Source organism: Lynx rufus, unplaced genomic scaffold (assembly GCF_022079265.1).
Source record: "Lynx rufus isolate CCGP_SWC_20201006 ecotype Redwood Valley unplaced genomic scaffold, mLynRuf1.p SCAF_9, whole genome shotgun sequence".
Lineage (NCBI taxonomy): Eukaryota > Metazoa > Chordata > Mammalia > Carnivora > Felidae > Lynx > Lynx rufus.
In genome coordinates, this window is record NW_025814897.1 from 91,132,940 (window position 1) to 91,149,567 (window position 16,628).

A 16,628-nucleotide genomic window follows, 5' to 3' on the forward strand; every position below is an offset into this window, starting at 1 on the left:
CTTTAGACTTTGGCTCAGGTAGTGATCTTAGGGTTCAGTTCATGAGTTCCAGCCCCACATCAGGGTCTCTGCTGTCAGCTTGGAGCCTGCTTCAGATCCTCTGTCCCCCTTTCTCTGTCCCCCTTTCTCTGTCCCTCCCCCACTTTCTCTCTCAAAAGGAAATAAACTTTGAAAAAAAAAATAAAGTTAAAAAAAAATAAAGTGAGAGACGTGTGACTCTTCTTTGCAGTTGAACATTTAGAGGACATTGAAGGGTTATTAATTAGCCTAATTTCAATATTGTATCTCAGGGAATAGGTACACCCCAGGAGAGGGAGAGAGATAGGGGAAGACTTGTCAGTGGAGCAGTCAGAACACACACAATATGTACTGACCTTGCCATCTTGTATGGCCACAGTTTGTGGTGCCCCAAATACATTATAATAGTAACATCAAAGACCACCGATCATAGATCATTGTAACAAATATAGTAATAATTAAAAAGTATGATATATTGTAAGAATTACCAAAATTGACACACAAAACACAAAGGGAGCACATGCTGTTGAAAAATGGCACCGATAGGGGCGCCTGGGTGGTGCAGTCGGTTAAGCGTCCAGGTCACGATCTCGCGGTCCCGTGAGTTCGAGCCCCGCGTCAGGCTCTGGGCTGATGGCTCGGAGCCTGGAGCCTGTTTCCGATTCTGTGTCTCCCTCTCTCTCTGCCCCTCCCCCGTTCATGCTCTGTCTCTCTCTGTCCCAAAAATAAATAAACGTTAAAAAAAAAAAAAAAAAAAAAAAAGAAAAATGGCACCGATAGATTTGCTGGATGCAGGGTTGCCAGAAACCTTCAATCTGTAAAAAACACAATATTTGCAAAGCACAATAAGAAATCTATTGAAACAAGGTATGCCGGTAGTCAGATGTCAAGATCATGGGTAGCAGGTTCTGTTTTTGCTTTTATTTTATTTTTCTTTCTTTCTTTTTTTTTTTTTTTAGATTCTCTGAGTTTTCTACAAACATCAAGAAGTCTGTGCTTTTTTTTGTTTAAGTTTATTTTACTTATTTTGAGAGAGAGAGAGAGAGAGCGAGCAGAGCACGAGCAGGAGAGGGGCAGAGAGAGATGGAAAGAGAGAATCCCAAGCAGGATCTATGCTGTTAACACAGAGCCTGATGCAGGGCTTGATCTCACGAACTGAACCATGAGATCATGACCTGAGCTAAAATCAAGAGTTGACTGCTTAACCAACTAAGCCTCTCAGGAGCCCCCAGAAGTCTGTGTTTTTATTGGAAGTGTGGCTTGGGCTTCCACTCATCCTTCTGTTTCATAGTGCTGTCAGATAAGAGTAGGTTACAAAATAGTGAATGTAATGGGGCAAAATGTGAGGCTGATTACTGGCTGTATAGATTGGAAAGCATGGGAAGGATTTGTTTTTCTTGCTTCAAATCCAAACCCTGGGATAGATAGCTTTGTCTGTTGACTTAGTTATTTGTAGGGAGGAACTCTGGAAGAGTTAGAACATAGACCATGCCTAATATGCCTAGCATGCCCGGGTGTAGACAGGTCTGGGAGGACCAGAGACAGGCTAGATTGTACATTAAGACTGACTCTAACAGGGCTCCAGCCACTGGGGATATGGATCTTTTAGATTAGTCGTCTTTTTCCCCTGAGGAAACACCATAAAAGGGAATAAATAGAAGAACTAAGATTTATTTATCCCAGTGCTATCACACCATAGGTGATAAGAGGAAATATCCTGAATTTTTCAGGGAAATGGCTGTGTTGACTCATTCTACTTACATATAGATAAGGCCTGGCATAAAACTTAATGCAGACAAAAATAAGGATGAGTTTGAGATTACATGACCTGAAACAAAGACATGATGTCCTTCTCTAAAAGTAAAATCCATAATGTTTGGTACTGATATTTGGGATAGCTGTATTGATTTTTGAGTCATAAATGATAATACCCATGTGTTGTTGTCATTCTTCATTAGTATAAAATATATGTGTGCACAACTCTCTAGAAACCTTTGCCTAAATTAGTATTTCCTGGCTGTTTGTTTAGCATAAACCTCAGAAAACAAACCTTCACGTTTGAGTGCAATTGTTTTTCTTCTGGTCACCACCATTACTGAAATCGGAGGCAGAAAATGAAGGAGGTGCACTACCACCCTATATTCCATTGTGCCTCCAATAATTCTCATTTTTGAGAGGAATGTGTTTTTAGGTTTGAGATACAACTCCAGGCAAACATACTTAAATGTAGTAGCCATTTATTTTTATGTTTATTGGGAATCACATACCTGAGAATTGATATCAGCTATGGATCTTTTCCCTAAGAAAAATACACATTACATACATATGGAAGATTCAACATAAGTTGTACAGGGGTTTATGGATAATCCAGGAGCTTGTTCATATTCATCAGTTTTAGAGTCCCTAACTGAAGAATAATCATCACTTAAATGAGTTATGTGAGTGGTTACTGCAGTGGAAAGAAATAATCCTTTTTTTTTTTAGTTTCTTAACCATCTGAAAGGTAGCATTTACTTATCTCTGCCTTCTATATCATATAGTTTGGAAAACATAAACAGTTATGACCTGGAGTAAATGTATTATAATAATTTTATAGATGTAAGCATGAGGTAGTGCTGTCCAAATGTTTAAATGTAGTGCTTTGTACTGTTTGATTTCCTAAAGTACACTGTGGGCTTTTAGGGTTATTGCAATAATGAAAGATTCTTTGGCTTAAGATTTTCTTGTTTCTTATGTGAAACCCAATACAAGAAAAGATTCCCAAATTATCATATAAAAGGTACATTACAAATATCAGATAATGCATACAATATTAACACACATGTATAGTACATATATATGATATGATATATTTATGTGGGCATATACATAAATATAAGCATATATATGGAGAGAGAGAGAGAAAGAGAAGAAGCATGTATTGAAAATCTTCCCATACAGTTTTCCAAAAAGGGAAGCAAACACACTATTACCTGGTCCAAGAGATAGAGAAAATTTTTTTTATATTCTTCTCTATGGCAGCAAGGAAGTACTTTATTGGCAGTTCTTCTCAAAATCATATCAAAACATTAAATGCATATGAAATGACATGCAGAAAACCAATTTCATATATTGCCTCTACTTTTCGGCAGCTGAGCTCCCAGCCTCTTTCATTTACATCGTTCCCAAACAAAACCTTCCCAGCCTTAATCTTGTGGAAATGGCTGCAAGAAGGTATGACTGTAATGAGGCTGAGCCATATGTAGGAGCCTTTTCTCTTACCGCTCTTTCCACACACCATCAGTGGGCTTTGTTTGGTGCATATGGTTGAGGGGGAAGTTAGTTCGAGAAGTTGCACTAAAAGCTGAATTCCTTCTTGCAATAATGAAGGCAGTTACCTTCTTTACTTTTATTTGTGACATTTTCTTATGGGAGAAAAAAACACCTTAAGTTGTCATTGCCCTTTTTTCTGAAAAAGTTATTAACAATTATATTTGTTCTTATCCTTTCTTGTGTTGAATCAAACTGGTCCAAAAAGGAAGCCAGTGTTTATTTGAGGAGTAAGACTTTAATTGGCTTTGAGTCCATTTGTCCATACTTTACTGCATTTCTTGAACATTATATCCCCACAGTGGAGTAACCCCTTGAAGTCCAGTTCCCTCCCCACTTCACACTAAACTCCAGGCCTAATTCTGATAACATTTGTAGATGAGGAGGTACAATTTCATAGTGGATTCAAGTAGATTTATTGAGGTCCACTTAAGGTACTGTATGAAGCATGTAGAGTATGCTTTCTTATTTTTTTAAATATTTATTTATTTTAAGAGAGGGAGAGCATGCACATATGTATATGGGGGGGGGGGGTTGGTTAGGCAGAGAGAGAGGAGAGAGAATCCCAAGCGGAAGGAGGCTCCAAGCTGACAGCACACAGCTTGATGAGGTGCTTATTCTCATGTCAGATCATGACCTGAACAGTAATCAAGAGTCGGATGCTTAACAAACTGAACCACCCAGGCTCCCCTAAAATAATGCTTTCTTATTGGGGCACCTGGGTGGCTCATTTGGTTAAGTCTGTCAGAGTTTAGCTCAGGTCATGATCTCATGGTTTGTGGGAACCACAAACCCTGCATCTGTGCTGACCGCTCAGAGCCTGGGGCCTGCTTCAGATTCTGTGCCTCTCTCTGCCCCTTCCCCAGTTGTGTTTGGTCTCTCTCTGTCTATCAAAAATAAATGTTTAAAAAAAAATACATATATATATATATATTTTTTTTTTTAATTTAATCCTTAAGCTGTCTCTACAGAGTAAGAATGCTAATGGTAGTTTAGACATGAGAAAACTGAAGTTCAGAAAGGCAAAGTAATTTTTCCAAGGTTACACAAATAAGAAATAGCAGAGCCAGAATTTGGATTTGGGTTTTCAGGTCTTTTACTTCCTAAAGGCAATGCCCAGAGGATTTAGAATTCAGGAACAGAGCTGCCGTCCAGCTCTGACCTTGTGGCCTACTTCTGTAATTTGAATTTCTGCCTCATTCCTGAGACAAAGCCACCATATTTCACCCTGCTCCTGGTAAAGATTTTGCTTGAATGTTTGTTTGAATAACATGCCTAGATTTTATAATGCCCGCCCTTGTTCCCAGAAGTTTTCTTTCTCATGCACTTACTGAAAGGTGTGCTTTAGATCTACCTTTCTGCTGGTACAGATCCCTTAATAGTGTTTGGCTATAAGCCTTCTATTGCTAGGAGTATCTCTTGCTGGACAATCTTGATTTTAATAATTAGCCTAGAATACTATTTACTGTCAGCCATAGCATTTTTTGGCATTACAGAATTTCCGGTTATCTGATCATGCTGATGTGCATAAGGTTAGAGAGTCATTTTGTTCATATAACCAGTGAGATAAACTATGGGGTAAGAGGTGAATTTGTGGGAAAGAAACCCCTCAAACCAAAACACAAACCCTGAACAACAACAGCAACAACAACACACTTCACATGCACTTCACTGTTTGAGACTGAATACTGAGTTTAAATGTCTGGATTTTTCCTTATAAATTTTTTCTTCAATTTTTAAATTGAAAGATTTAAAAAGATTTCCAAAGATTTCTCAGGTTTCCAAAGATTATCTATAACTGCAGGAGTAGTTTGTATATTCTATATAAATCTAATATAAAATATACTCTTGGAAAAAAATTTTCAGTTGTTACATTGTCCTTTCATCTGGTAAGTTATTCACAACAATATTTGTTTCTGGTTTGTTTTCAAATGGGCTGGTATTACTAATAGGTAGCGCTGAGTAAATATTTATTAAATATTGCAGACTCAAGATAGCCACAAGATTTCACCCAAATCAACTCCTCTCAGTTAGTAGTGGCTGCTTGTTTCACTAGGTTTCAAAGGAATTGAATGAAGCCTCTTCAGATTTACAGGAGAAAATGGGGATCATGATTGATCACTGATGGATACCATGGAAATAGAAGAGGGAGGGGAGGTAGTATCGTATGACCTGAATTTACCCAGCACAATGTTCTACTTGTTCCCATTGCTTAGTCTGCAGTCTCTTCTCTCCTTCAGTGCATTGCCTTGGTTACAGGTTCTAACCTCTCTGATTTTTCCTGTCATATTACAATTAATCCATGTATATCCATTGAATCATTGGTCATAGTACCAACTTGAGAATTCTGAGATAACTTTCTTGTCTACACTGGGGAAAACCCAATTTTCATTCATCTGATACTCAGTTATTGGACACAACATTTAGTATTTGATAGGAACCAACAGAAATGGCAAAGAACCAACAAAACTCATAGCAGAGATGCCATGCATTTGATTTTGACTGCACAAAACAGTTCATATACCTTTTGTAAGGCTCTTGCTGTTCCAAATGCAATCTGTAGTCACAGCTTTATCTCCCCATTTGTCTTTATGCATACCTTAAGTACTAAACAAATTGAATTTGCTGCTTCTAGAACCTGCCTTTTTGTTTATTTTTAATCAGGACTTTCTGTGGCTGGTTTCTAAGTTGGGTCCAAATGAGGCCCTTTTTATGGGACTGGAACTATGTTGGGGTTGTCTTGCAATCAGGTAAATGGTGTCTCTGCTGTAACCTCTATTGTTTTTTTGCTGTCTTTGGACTTTAGAGTTGAATTTTGGAGGTTCTAATAATAACTCTACTCTTATATGAATCCATGAAAATTATTTAACTTGTCTGAACCTCTATTAAATTATCTTTAAAATGGCTATAACAACAACTATAACATAGATTTGTCATAATTGATAACTGAGCTAATCTATGTTAATATACTAGCACATAGCACACAGTCATTAATGATTTATAAAATAAATGCAATTTTGGGGTGCCTGGGTGGCTCAGTCGGTTAAGTGCCCGACTTTGGCTCAGGTCATGATCTTGCAGTCTGTGAGTTCAAGCCCCGTATCAGGCTCTGTGCTGACAGCTCAGAGCCTGGAGCCTATTTCAGATTCTGTGTCTCCCTCTCTCTCTGACTCTTCCCCATTCATACTCTGTTTCTCTCTGTCTCAAAAATAAATACATGTTAAAAAAATTAAAAATAAAATAAAATAAATGCAGTTTTTATTATTGAATTAATTGAGTCTGTGAGTGAGACTGAGATTTCTGAAATGCAGTTGATTAGAAGACCAAAAAGTAGATAGCTTCAGGTATAAATGGTGAAATGTGCTTTATACTATCAACTGATTTTATGTATTCAACTTTTGGGGTATTTTATGAATAAAACCAGTAAAGCCAACTTGTGAGTCTTTATATGACTATCTCTTCTTTTCTTAAATGTTTATTTATTTTGGAGAGAATGCAAGTGGGGGAAGGGCAGAGAGGGGGGGTGGGGGACAGACGATCCGAAGCAGGCTCTAGACTGACAGCAGAGAGCCCGATGCAGGGCTTGAAATCATGAACTGTGAGATCATGACCTGAGCTGAAGTTGGACGCTCAACCAACTGAGCCACCCAGGTGCCCATGTAACTAATTTTCCCAAAGGCATTATTATTTTCCCTGCATTATGTAACATTTAGTTAGTGAGGTTCTTGTGTTCCTTTCTAGGTCTCAACTCTGGATCTGACAAATACCATTTCTTTGGTACTTCTCTGGTGAACACTATCTGCTAGGCCTAGTACATGACAATTCTATTCCTCATAACTTTAAAATTTTTTTTTTTCAACGTTTATTTATTTTTGGGACAGAGAGAGACAGAGCATGAACGGGGGAGGGGCAAAGAGAGAGGGAGACACAGAATCGGAAGCAGGCTCCAGGCTCTGGGCCATCATCAGCCCAGAGCCCGACGCAGGGCTCGAACTCACGGACCACGAGATCGTGACCTGGCTGAAGTCGGATGCTTAACCGACTGCGCCACCCAGGCGCCCCGATAACTTTAAAAGAGAGATTTTATTATGTCAACATTACAGATAAGGGAACTGAGTTTCAGAGTTGTTAGGTTATTGGCACAGTAAAGAAAGAATTTTAGATTGATTTCTTTTTGGTTCAAAACCTTACATTCACTGCACAACACAAAGTTAAACAGGAGGTTTTCCAACTCTGCCAGGTAGTCACTCATTAATACAATAGGTATGGTCATTATGAGAAAATCATCGTGAAGCATAGCAAGTTTATTTAAAATTTAACATATTGACTCTCCTATCACATTCTCATTAGCAATAATTAGTGTCATTATGATTGATAGGAGTCCATCAAAACACTTTGCAGGAGTTTAGCTCATATATTTGGGGCCAGATAATGACTGCACAACAAACAAATGAGTGGACTGAGCCCAAAATAAATCTTTTGTTTTCATAGCTACTCAGTTAACTTAGAATAGACATAAAACAGGCAATCTCCCCCTTCAACAAACATAACAACACGACAAAGGGACAATACAGCCTTAACATTAACTGTAAACAATAAATTAGTTATTTGGGAAACAAATTTAAGTTGTAGCGTTTGGATTGATATTCCCATTTCATAGGAAGAAGCTAATGTATATAAACGTGTGTATGTATATATATATATATATATGTATATTTTTAAGGTTTAAATATATGTTATATATGTGTGGATATGTATACACATCCATACATATTCACACTTTCTGTTTTTACTTTATTTTATTTTATTTTTAACGTTTATTTATTTTTGAGACAGAGACAGAGCATGAATGGGGCAGGGGCAGAGAGAGAGGGAGACACAGAATCAGAAGCAGGCTCCAGGCTCTGAGCCATCAGCCCAGAGCCCAACGCGGGGCTCGAACTCACGGACCATGAGAAGTCGGACGCTTAACCGACTGAGCCACCCAGGCGCCCCCTACTTTCTGTTTTTAATGTCTCTCCATTTTTATGATGAAGCAACAGGCATACTGAATTATCTCCCAATTCATGCTTGCAAGAATTAATCTATGATTGGAGAAAACAATCATAATTACTCAAATAGCTCTGAACAACCAATGCATTGGAGTTGGAAATTGACAGAGTCAAAAAGAGCTCTAATAATTGCAATTAGGAGGAAGGAACGGTATCAGCAGATGCTACACTAACAAAATTCAAGCTCGTCCAATTATTGGTGGCACCTTACACCTGTAAGCAAATTATAGCACTTGTTGCAAGACATTTGGAAAGTTGCTCACAGTGAGTCTGTTACTCGTTTGGCTTTTCTGGGATGAGCATCAGGCTGGTGAAGCTGACTCTGCAGCTAAAGAAGATACTCTTTGCCAGTTATAATCTCCCATAATTGAAAAAGACTTATTAACTGATTTTAGCCAAGTGTTGGGTTATTTTGGTTGTTGTGAGGAGGAGCCGCTTTGAAATTTAAAGCACTGTCACAGTTAACAAGTTGTTGATGCCTATGAATTGGGCATTGTTTTTTTTAACTTTTCAGTATGTTTTAACACAGAAGTTAAGGAAGCTATAGCACCATCTTCCATATCCCCAAAGTAAAAAAAAAAAAAAAAAGAACCCCAAACTGCCAATTACAGTCAATATCCTATTTTATTTTATTTAACAGTTTTTTTTTTAAGGTTTGATTTATTTATTTGCTAGAGACAAAGACAGTGCAAGCAGGGAAGTGGCAGACAGAGAGGGAGAGAGAATCCCAAGCAGGCTCCGTGCTGCGGGTGGGGAGCCCAACACAGGACTCAAACCCAGGAAACCATGAGATCATGACCTGAGCAGAAACTGAGAGTAGGACGCTTAACCAACTGAGCCACCCAGGCGATAATAACACTTAAAAATTCCTCAGTTAAATAATACTTTATTTCACTTCATCTTCACAACCCTGTAAAAAATTATTTTTAATTTCACTTCAAAGATGACAGAATTGAAACTCAGAGCTCTAAGTTGAGTGGTTTGCCCAACCTAAAAACTGAAAGAATGAATATTTAAGCTTCAAGGTTAGTGTTTTTTTAAATCATTACACTATACTGCTTTTATTGAGGAGAGTCTGACTGTAATAACATGCAAAAGTTTTTATTATATATACATTCAACAGACATTCGTTTAGTATCTCGTGTTCCACACATAAGAACAACAATGAATACGATGGTTTAAAGACATGCCTGTTCTTTTAAGAGCACAGACTATTGTATGAGAGGTAACACATGTCCAAATATAACAAAAGCCATGAATGCCAAATATAAGGTACAGGAAAAGCAGTGAGATTGCAGATATGAGAGCTAATACTGGTAGGCAGAAGTAGGTAAAGACTGTAATAGGAAAGGAAAACCCAGAGACAGTGTGTAGTAAAGTACCTGTGTTTGGAATTTCACTTTTGTTTTTTTTTTTTAGTAATGTGTCTGTCTTTCATTGATAAAATTGTTCTGACATTTTGTTGTTATTGTTTGAGAGAGCACTTGATTTTCCTCCCAAGATATTGCCACCTGATTGCTACTCTCATTACCACTTGTATTGATTACATTTGCTAAAGGCAACTCAACTATGAATGTCTTTTCTTTAACAAGGGGTGGGTGAATACTTTTATAGTACTTCCTGAGGTGCAGTAAATCCCATACTTTCCTTTTATTTCTCTTTAAAATGTAGCCACAGTAGAAATGTTCATTGTATAGATACACAAAGTCTATGAGGAATGGTCCCCCATGAATTGACATATACTTATAGTCTCTGAATTATCTTAAATTGAATTGCTGGTTTGAGTGTTTTAAGACCTGTATTGGTCGGTTGGAAGAATAAGACCATGCCCAAGCTTGTGTCCAGATTTCTTCCTGTAGTAGGAGTTGGATTCCATGTAGTATGATTGGAAGGCTACTGGGAAGACATTTCTACCCACAAAATACCCCAAACTCTCACAGTTGCTGAAATTCTTCAGAAACATTCATCGATGTGGATTAAGCATTACCTTTGAATATAACCTCTCCTAAAACATGGGATTCTATTTTTTTTTTAAGTTTATTTATTTTAAGAATAGGGAGGGGGGGCAGAAAGAGAGGGAGAGAGAATCTCAAGCAGGCTCTTGGCCATCAGTACAGAGCCCGACACTCTGAGATCATGGCCTGAGCCCAAATAAGGAGCCCAACACTTAATCAACTGAGCCACCCAGGTGCCCCCTAAAATGTGCAATTTTCTGAAGAGCCTCTCAATTGAGGCTCAGGAGTCAGCAAACACTTTAATATTCTAATGAACACTGAGGGGCAGGAGTAGAGAGATATATGCATAATGTTTATATGCAATGTGTAATATAAAGCATGATTCCTATTACCCTCTTAATCGTCCTTTATTCTATGGAACATTATGAGTAGTAAATAATTGACATCCATTAAATTCTGTTGAATTTAATCAATACATAATGTGGTATGTAAAACAAAATATAACTATAATCATGAAAATAAGAATTAGTTCCAGATGGGATGGGGATGGGATATGGCAATTTTATTTTATTTTATTTTTTAAATTTTTTTAATGTTTATTCATTTTTGAGAGGTAGAGAGAGGGAGAGAGTGAGCGAGCACGTGCATGAATGGGGGAGGGGCAGAGAGAGGGAGACACAGAATCTGAATCAGGCTCCAGGCTCCCAGCTGTCAGCACAGATCCTGATGTGGGGCTCAAACCCATGAACTGTGAGATCATGACCTGAGCCGAAGTTGGATGCTTAACCGACCTAGCCACCCAGGTGCGCCGGGATACAGCAATTTTAGAAAGGAGATATGACATGGAATATTAAAGAGGGAAGGTGAAATTTGGACTTGGACTTTGAAAAATGACCTGAGAATTTCTGAAATCTAATCAGATGAGTAGTACTAGGTAGTACTAGGATTCTGTTGGATTGTTCTAAATCCCAATTCTGAGTCACATGATATGAACCCATTAGTAATCTGCTGTGTGATTCTGTATAACTGGTTACTTCATTAGGTCCTTTTGAAGCCTGGCAAAGTAATCAATTTGAGCCTGATTATCCTCGTATTTTCCCCTTTTCATCTATATTTTGTCAATGAGAATAATGGCATGAACATCAGAAAATAAATACAGTTTGGACCTCACATTATGTCTGCCTAGTCCAGTAGAACAGATACTTACTGTAAGGAGAAAACATTCTAGATCAGCTATAGAATTTCCTGTAATAATTGAAATGTTATATAATCTGTACTACCCAGTATGGTAGCCAAGAGTGACATGTGGCTACGGAGCACTTGAAATATGGCTAGTATGAATGAGGAACTGAATGTTTAATCATTTTTTATTTTAGTTTAATTTAAATAGCCACACATGGTTAATTGAACAGTGCAGTTTCAGGAGGAGTTAATAGGCTCAGAGGAAAAGATTATGTGTATTTGGAAATCAGATAGTAATTTGTAAATGCTAGAGCATAGATGAATGCTGTAGTGTATTTGAAGATGAGGCTGGATAATAGACGAAGGTAAGTTGGGAAAGATTTCCAATAGCAAACCAAGTTGTAAGGTTGGCCAGAGACATTGAAGCCTGACAGTGTGACATGATGAAATCTCTTTTAGGACAATCTTATTGGCATATGAAAGAATAATACAAGATAGGTGAAAGGGGGTGGATAGGAGATGAATGTTGCAAAGAGACAATTTAAATGTAATGAAAATACAAATTAGAATTGTGGCTGTAGAAATAGAGTAAATAGTTAAATTTTAAAAATATTATAAAAGTAGAACTGACTCAATTTTTGATGATTTGGGGTGTGTGTGTGTGTGTGTGTGTGTGTGTGGATGAGGTGGGGAGAGACTATAGTTATGAAGATGATTTGGGGATTACTAGTTCAGGTAATTAGTAGATGATAATTACATAGGGGCTAGAGGGAAATCTGGTTTGAGGGAGTGTATCAGTTAACTATTACAATAATGCCATATAGCAGTCAGCAGGCAACTCTGGCTATAAACACACATTTGTCATTGCTCATAGGTTTACAGGTTGATTGGCCTTTGGCTGAGCATTTCTTAGAGACAAGGAATGATGATATTTCTTAGGGTTATTTATCTGGTGATCAGATATGTTTTGGCCTGTTAAGGATACTCTCATCTTGTTTGACTGTCTCTATGAGACCTACCTCAGCCTCTAGCTGGCAAGTCTAAACATATTCTGATGGCAAACCAAAGGGAGTACCAAGTACTTTTTAATCCTCTGTTTGCGACAAGTTTGCTAGTGGCCAGTTGGCCAAAGCAACTCATGTAATCAAACCCAGAATCCACGTAAGATAGTACCACAAAGAACATGAGTAGAGAGAGACATAAAAACTTCAAGGCATAAACAGAATCACTTTGCTAACATCTTCCCTCTGGTCAGTTATTCATGTCTCTTTCACATGTAAATACGTTTTATGTATGCGCCACTTCCCTTTAATATTCCCTACAATCATTGATTAGACCAAGATTTGCTCCTTGGGAGTGGCTCCCTAAACCATTGTTCTCTACTGTTCTATGGGAGTAAACTCTCTTTTTGTTATTTTTAGCAACTTATGGCTCCGCATTCTGGGATATATCTTTCCAGGTCCATTGCCCTCACTTTTTAACTTCTGAAGAGGTCATTGGAAAATACACTTTTCAGTTACTTTCTCAGCCTGATCCTTGCACATTTAAAAGTAGATGTCCCAAAGCCTTTTGAAAGGCTTTGAAATCCATTTTGAAATACATAGATTCTTTTTAACTCTAGGCCAATGACACTTTTACCAATATTGAAAAAAAAAATGCTGTGGGTCATCTACAAAATAACAATAGATACTGTGGCTATCTAAAACATTTTTTGATTCCTTTTCATGCTTAAAGTGTCACACCAAGAATTTTCTTTATTGAGACATACCTGCCTCTCTAGACTTATTCAGTAATATTTTGGGTATCACTGTCTGCAGTGGGATAATGCCTTTATGACTTTAAGAAGTCCTTTTACTTAGGTGAGTCTTTCTTGCTTTGATCTTTGCTCCTAGGTATTTTACTTAGAGAATTATTTTTCCCAATTGAGAATTTGGAGAAGAGAAGCAATTTTATGCTCTATCCAGAAAAAACTGGCCCATCTATGTCCTATACATACACAACTTATAAAAGCCAGCACACTTTGCACTTTGTGCTTAGAAACTCTGTTGCTCAATTCTGAAGTTTTATTAGGTGCATTTTATATCTTCCAATTTACTGCAAGCGACAGTTACTTCAGTTGTTTTGCCACTATAAAACATTTTTTTTAGGAATATTCTCAGCATTTTTCTAGTCTTTGTTCAATGCCCATTCCACTGTTTTTTGTTATGGTAGCACTCTTGTGTTCATTGCCCAGTGCCAATTTCTGTGTCTTTTAGGTTTTACTGCAATAATGCTGCATTACTTAGATCCTTAAGTAATAGTGATTTACTAGTGTTTGTGAATCTGCAAGTGATTTTGGTATGGCTTGTCTGACCATTTCTTCTGGCCTTAGCTTGGGATACATAAGTAAATGTGTCTTTGCTTTTGGCTGATGTAGGATTATCCGTACAAGTGTCCCTAATCCATGCTTTCAGCCTGCAGTAAGTAGACCTGGACACATATCCCCAGGGGTCCAAGAATGGGAGTAGGAATATGCAGATGCTTTTTCAAGACTCTGCTTGCATCAAAATTACTGTTGTCGTATTGGCCAAAGCAAGTCACGTGGCCTACTGAGTCCAAAATCCATGAGAGAGCATTAATAAATGCATGGATACCAGAAGATACAGATACTGGGTATATCAGTGCAGTCAGTCTTCCACAGAGAGCACATGGTGAGTTTGGTTTTGTAGCAGAGAGGAGACAAAGAGGCCAAGACCTTGTCATGGAGGTTCTTTATTCTGGTCTATAAAGTCTGTATCTGTACTGAGGGGAATGAGAAAATAGTTGGGGATCAATATGATACCTTTTTTACCCAGAAAAATCATTTTGCAGAACTGGATAGGGATTTATAAAGATTATGGCTTGGAAGCCGGGGGACCAGTTAGAAGAATATTGTCTTAATTCAGGTGATAAATCATAAGTGTCCAATAAATTAATCACAGTAGGCACAGATGAAGCACTACAGGGTATCTGATCAGGGGAGGGAGAAATTAAAGTTTGAAATCAGTACTCCTCTTACCGTTTCAAAGAAGTGAAAGGAAAAAAAAATAATGATGCCACTAATCCAAAGATAAGGTTGAATATTTTTTTTTCATTAAAAATGATCCCCAATTCCTGTCTTTCAATTTATAATTCTTATTTCGGACAGATTTGGAATCTCCTCCAGATTCATAGTCTCAACCTTAGATATTTGAGTATAAGATTTGTTGACACCATCATTTGAAAAAGACAACACAGATTTCAGAAAAGAAAGCCTGAATTTTTCCAAATAAAATTCCTCTAAGCTTTGATTATTAAATTTTATTTTCCCCTATTAAATCATACTTTAAGATATGGATTTGATTCAGTGGTATGCAGGAGCTTGGTCACATTGACCTTAATCAACTTTGCTGTTGTTTCTGTGCTGTTTATACTAGGCACAGAGTGAGAGGCCCATTTCTCTCTTGGCAGTTAGTGTCGCAGGTGTTAAAGAAGAGAATGGTCATTTATCTCAATGAGGTTGAACTGACAAGCCTGAAGTGATTTTATTGTCCATGCTAAATGTCTTAGGGGATGTTTGCCAAATTGTAACAAAATAATACTGCAAAGAAAGAACAATATAGTGAGATACTTATGAAATAATTCAAGAAAGAGAGATATACATACACACATGCATATGTTTTTTTCTTTAATTAGGAATTTTATCTACTCTTTAACAAATGCAACAATTTGTGCGGTTGGAGGAGGAAGAAGTTAAACTCTTTTGGACATGATTTTGAGAGCAAAGTAGTTCAAGAAAAAGGAATCCTGACTGAATGTCAAAATATTGAGTGAGGGCCATTACAAAGGTAACTCTAAAAAAGGAAACTTTACAGGAAAACAAAGATGGCCTCTTTAAAACTATTATAAGGAGCAACTCCTTATAGATGATTCCAGTGCCCACCTTAGATGCCTACAGTAAAATGCTTTATAGGACTGTTTTTGGAATCTGTGCAACATAGTTCAGATTGTATCCCTCTATGTACTATTGGAAATTGTGAATATAGATGTATCCATTCAAGAAATACTTTTAAGAGAATCCCTACTCCAGATCATAGCAGAGAACCCTACCTTGGTGTCCAATGAAATGATTGATAGTCAAGTAAGAATTTGAATCAATAGTGCATTTGGAAAATAAGTATATTTATTAGGTAAATACTTATATACTATGATTCTCAGCCTGTTTATATTAAATGCATTTGGCATCTGTTTTTTAAAAAAATTAATGTTAATATGTTTTTGAGAGACAGAGAGAGTGAACGCTGGAGGGGCAGAGAGAGAGGGAGACACAGAATCCAAAGGAGGGTCCAGGCTCTGAGCTGTCAGCACAGAGCCCAACATGGGGCCTGAACCCACAAACCATGAGACCATGACCTGAGTCGAAGTTGGATGCTTAACTGACTGAGTCAGACAGCCGCCCTGGCATCTATTTTTATGTTTATTTTTCATTTTACATTTTTTTCTCTCCTGTGTAGTGCCACCTGTGAGTAGAATTTATGCTGCTCACTGTCCTGAATCTCCACTGATGAGGTTGAAGACATGACACATAGCCTTTAGTCTTTGCATACAAGAACTGGCAGTGTAAGACAAGTGTTGTCTTTGCTGGCCACTGGCCATGGAGAGATGAGCATGGGATGAGGATGTCTCCCTTGTTAGATATTTCTCTGTTTCTGGTACATTTACCTTTTCCTTGTTTTTTAATTTTTATTTTATTTTTTTGTTGTTTTTAAATCTTTACTTTTAAGAGAGAGAGAGAGAGAGAGAGAGAGAGAGAGAGAGAGACTGAGTGGGGGAGGGGCAGAGAGAGAGGAGACACAGAATCTGAAGCAGGCTCCAGGCTCTGAGCCTGATGCGGGGTTGAACTCACAAACTGCGAGATCATGACCTGAGCCGAAGTTGGACGCTCAACCGACTGAGCCACCCAGGCTCCCCTACCTCTTCCTTGTTAAACATGAGTCTCAGTAAACAGAATTTTCTTTTTCTTTTTTTTACTGTTTATTTTTATTATTTATTTTGAGAGAGAGAGAGAGCACGAGCGGAGAAAGGGCTGGGAGAGAAGAGAGAAAGAATACTAAGC